Source organism: Garra rufa, chromosome 5, assembly GCF_049309525.1.
Source record: "Garra rufa chromosome 5, GarRuf1.0, whole genome shotgun sequence".
In the NCBI taxonomy this organism is placed as follows: Eukaryota; Metazoa; Chordata; class Actinopteri; order Cypriniformes; family Cyprinidae; genus Garra; species Garra rufa.
The window spans coordinates 43,402,002-43,407,132 of NC_133365.1; positions in this window are offsets into that span (position 1 = coordinate 43,402,002).

Here is a 5,131-nt window from a genome sequence, read left to right on the forward strand (position 1 = left end):
ACTGCTTATCAATTCTAAGCTGAAACTGTAATGTAATGAAATAGATAAACACATAGTTAGTTAGTTATAGTCATACATCACCTGCCTCATAAAGAATTGAAGGCAGCACCTAGAAAATCCCCAATTCAATACTCTGACCTTCCTCTCTTTGGAGGAAAAAACAATGACTGGCGATTTTACAAACACTGTCTGGAGTCAAGAAGTCAAGTGGCAGTCATATGTGTGTATGTTTTTTGAAGGGCTATTATGTGCTCTCTTGTTTTCCACCTTTCCCTTTCACACAAAGCCAACAAACATTTGAAATCTTTTTTTTTTTTCCCTGTGCTTTCCTATGTTCCTGTGAGATGTGATTATAACCCCATTCCGGTTTTGTTTAAAAAACAAAACAAAGCAAAGGAGTGCATACACATGTATGTGCATGTGTCTGGGTTATATCTGAGAGAATTCAAGTTAAATAGGCAGACAAAAGGCGTAAGATCCTGTCTCTTGATGAGCTTGGTGTGTCTCAGAATACCCCACATGCCTGTGTGTGTGCTGGCATGCTCTGGTCACTATTGTCCCACACCACTTCAGATAATCTACAGTGCCCTGAGGGGTATTTTTTAAAAACCTACGACTATAAATGTGTCATTACACAGAGAAGCCGAGACAGAGAAACAGACTTTATAATGAATGAAAAGATTATGCAAATAAATAATCAAATAAATACATGAAAAAATTGTGTCACATGCTATTGCTATTAATAAATTCAGGCTTTAATTACAAAAGCAGATAAATCATTGGAAAAAATCATAAGGGTGTGAAAATATAGACAGTAAAACCACTTTAGTGGTTTTGAAAGTAGGGCAGTGCATTGCACAAGTGGTTCTTTAGAATCCCACTGAACCCACTGAAGACAAATGGAAATGTTACTGGGTGTATGTATGCATGTATGTATATATATGTATATATATATAATGCATGACAATGGTATAATGCACAATGGTATAAACCAACACAAACAGCAAAACTCACTCAGTCTGGTTATTTGTGAGGGGAAAAACATTGTGAAGTACAACATTCTGATTAACCGCTGAAAGATTATACAATAGAAGGAAGCGTTAAAGACAAACAAGTGAACACTTGTACAATGTAGTCTGGATAGACTGTGGGAAAGCTAAAAGACTAGCAACACCTAGTGCAACACAACATTGTAACAACAAAAACAGTGAATGCTACCATACTACAATATAGATATATTACACAACATTCAAATTAATTTGTATTACAAGCGTCAAATGTTTCAGTCTAGAGTCCCGATTGCAACACATAGCTTTTGTAGTTTACCACATGCATCTTAGGATAGTGTGAAACATGCAGCAACTTGCAGCAGGATTCCTTAGAAATGCAGTAAATGCCTAGTGAGCAACTCTACTATGGAGACTAAAGTGCTGGGAGAGATTGTTTGAAACTGATGTTTGTCAAGTTGAAAGATATGTGTAAGTTAGAATAGGTTAACTACATATACATTTTAATAGCAGTTATACTACAAGCTACTAACAAAAGGTAGCCTACCAAATGAAAAAGCAGTTTAGTAGGCAATACATTTTATAATTATCCTATTAAAATTTAATTACAGCTTTTAATCACACATTATGAATGAATGAATGAATTTCTATTAGAGTGACAGCAAATTCAAACAGATACATTTAAACTGCTGAAACTAGAAAACACCAATATAATGGATAAGTTATAAAAAACAAACAAACAGGTAAACATTTCACTATAAACAAAAAGACCTACATAGTGTACAGGTACTTGTTGTTAATTGTATTATTTTATAATAAGTCTATATACACTACCAGTCAAAAGTTTTTGAACAGTGAGATTTTTCATGTTTTTTAAAGACATATAGTCCTGTGATCAAATTTTCAGCATCATTACTTTTTGTCACATGACCCTTCAGAAATCATTCAGCTGATTTGCTTTTCAAGAAAGATTTATTATTGTTTTTATTATCAATATTTAAAACATTTGAGTATTTTTTCATGATTATTTGATGAATAGAAATCTCCAAAGATCTGATTTTATCTGAAATAAAAAGCTTTTGCAACATTATACCGTTCACATTATACCATTAAAATGCTTAGAGCTTTATTTAGAAAAAAGAATGCTTAAAATTGATTAAAATCAAAGGTTATGATAAAGACATTTATAATGCTACAAAAGATTTATATTTCAGATAAATGCTGTTCTTATGAACTTTCTATTAATCTAGTAGAAAAAAATCTACTTTAACATTTTTTTGAACAGCAAATCAGAATAATAGAATGATTTCTGAAGGATCATGTGACTGGAGTAATGATGTTAAAAATTCAGTTTTGAAATCACAGGAATAAATTACATTTAAAATATATTCAAATAGAAAACGTACTCGGTTACTTTCGTAACCTCGGTTCCCTGAGATACGGGAACGAGTACTGCGTCTGTAAAGACGCTTATGGGGAAAAGCTCCTTTTCTCCTGAGACTGAAGCATTTCAATAACACAGTGTAACTGCACGGCCATTGGTTCGTGCAGTGTTAAAGAAACGAACCAATGGCTCGGCAGCGGAGATGCACAAACCTATGGCGATGATTCGCGCCCGATCGCGCCAAAAGGGGCGGAGCATCTGGCTATATAAGCGAGCATTTCGCCATAGGGAACTCAGGTACTTCGACTGAAGCGACGACTGAGTCGTGCAGCTACCTAGCACGGCCAGCAACGCAGTACTCGTTCCCGTATCTCAGGGAACCGAGGTTACGAAAGTAACCGAGTACGTTCCCTTTCGATACTTTCACTCGTACTGCGTCTGTAAAGACGCTTATGGGGAACCAGTACAATCCCGCCGTTGCTAAGGTAGAGGAACGACTGACATGACCCTAGCACTAAAGGGCTAATAAGGGCCAATTTGTTCGATCAGATAGCCTGATAAACATCCGTTCCAAGAAATAAGTACACTTGGAGCTCCACAGAGGCCAAGACGCACTATATATAACATACTGGTAAAACATACCACTATGTGGAAAGGACCCGAGTCTGTAAGACTGGAACGTCCAAGTTATAGAATCTAGCAAATGTGGACGGTGAGGCCCAGCCTGCCGCCGCACAAATCTCTGCAATGGAAACCCCACTAGACCACGCCCAAGACGAGGCGATGCCCCTCGTCGAATGGGCCCTTACTCCCATGGGACATTGTAGGCCCAAAGAGGAGTAAGCCAGTGTGATGGCTTCCACAATCCATTTGGATAATCTCTGTTTTGTGACCGAACACCCCTTGGTGCGGCCACCAAAACATACAAACAGCTGTTCTGACTGCCTAAAAGGGGCAGAACGCTCTATATAACATCTCAGAGCCCTGACAGGGCAGAGAGGGTTAAATCCCTGGTCTTGCTCCGTAGGAGGAAGAGCCAAAAGGGAAATAATCTGGTCTCTAAAGGGTGTAGAGAGACTTTTGGGAACATACCCATGCTTTGGCTTCAGGATGACCTTAGAGTCATTTTGCCCGAATTCCAAGCAAACGGGGCTCACAGAGAGCGCCTGTAAATCACCCATGCGTTTGACTGATGCTAATGCCAATAGCAGGGCAGTCTTCAACGTCAGGGGGCGAAGGCCTATGGACTGAAGCGGTTCGAAGGGAGGGCCCTTCAGGGCCCTCAACACTGTGGGTAAGTCCCAAGACGGAACCGTAATGGGGCGAGGGGGATTAATCCGCCTTGACCCCTTTAAGAAACGAACGACCAAGTCGTTCCTTCCCACAGATTGACCGTTTACAAGGTCATGGAATACCGCTATAGCTGCAACATAGACCTTGAGCGTGGAAGGGGATCTCCCCTTATCCAACAGCTCTTGCAAGAAGGACAATATCACAGATATGTCACATAAAATTGGGTCCGTACCGCGGGTGGAACACCAGGCGGAAAAGACAGACCACTTGAGATCGTAGAGCCGCCTCGTAGAGGGTGCTCTAGCCTGTGAAATAGTACTCAAAACCGACTCAGGGAGACTTAAAGGCTCGCGTCTAGAGCCCAAACGTGTAGCGCCCACAATTCCGGTTGGGGGTGCCATATCGTTCTGTTCGCCTGTGTTAAGAGATCTCGTCTCAGTGGCACGGCCCATGGTGCTCTTGAGAGCAGCCTGGGAAGATCTGGAAACCAATGCTGGTTCTGCCAGAATGGAGCCACTAACAGGACCTTGAGTTTCTGTTCCCTCACTCGCCTGATGACCTGTGGCAGCAGAGCGATAGGAGGGAATGCGTATAACAGGAGATTGGGCCATTCTTGGGTCAATGCGTCCTGTTCCTTCGAAAAATAAATTGGGCAGTGATGATTGTCTTTTGAGGCGAAAAGATCTACTCGCGCCCTGCCAAAGACAGCCCATATTTGCTGAACCGTGTGAGGGTGAAGCGTCCATTCGTCTGAGGAGACGTTGCTCCGAGACAACATGTCTGCTCCCTGATTCAGTTTGCCTGGCACATGCGTCGCTCTTAGAGAGCGGAAGTGCAGCTGAGCCCATTTCAGGAGACGTTCTACCATCGTAAATAGACGTCTCGACGAGAGGCCCCCTTGGTGATTTATGAAGGACACCACTGTCATGCTGTCCGAACGGACTAAGACATGGTGACCCTTCAGCGCAGGTAGAAGGGTGTGAAGGCCTAAACATACTGCTAGCATTTCCAAGCAGTTGATGTGAAGGCGACTCTCTGCTTTCGACCATAGGCCGAAAGCAGGCTGGCCGTCGCACAGCGCCCCCCAACCTAAGTTGGAGGCGTCTGTCGAGACCGCTTTCCTTCTGACCACCAAGTCCAGGGGAACGCCCTGTTCCATCCATTGAGCGCACCTCCAAGGAGCCAGGGCTGCTATACAGGCCCGATCTACCTTGATGCGCTGGCGTCCCAAACGCCACGCTTGAGGAGGAACCTTTGGTTTCAACCAGAACTGCAGGGGGCGCATTTGAAGCAGACCCAACTGAAGTACTGGAGATGCTGAGGCCATAAGGCCGAGCATCTTCTGAAAAACCTTGAGAGGGCGAAGGGCTCCTATTTTGAAGAAAGCCGCGAGCCTGCGAATGGCTTGGGCTCTCTGCGGCGCAACTGCTGCCTTCATTTGACGTGA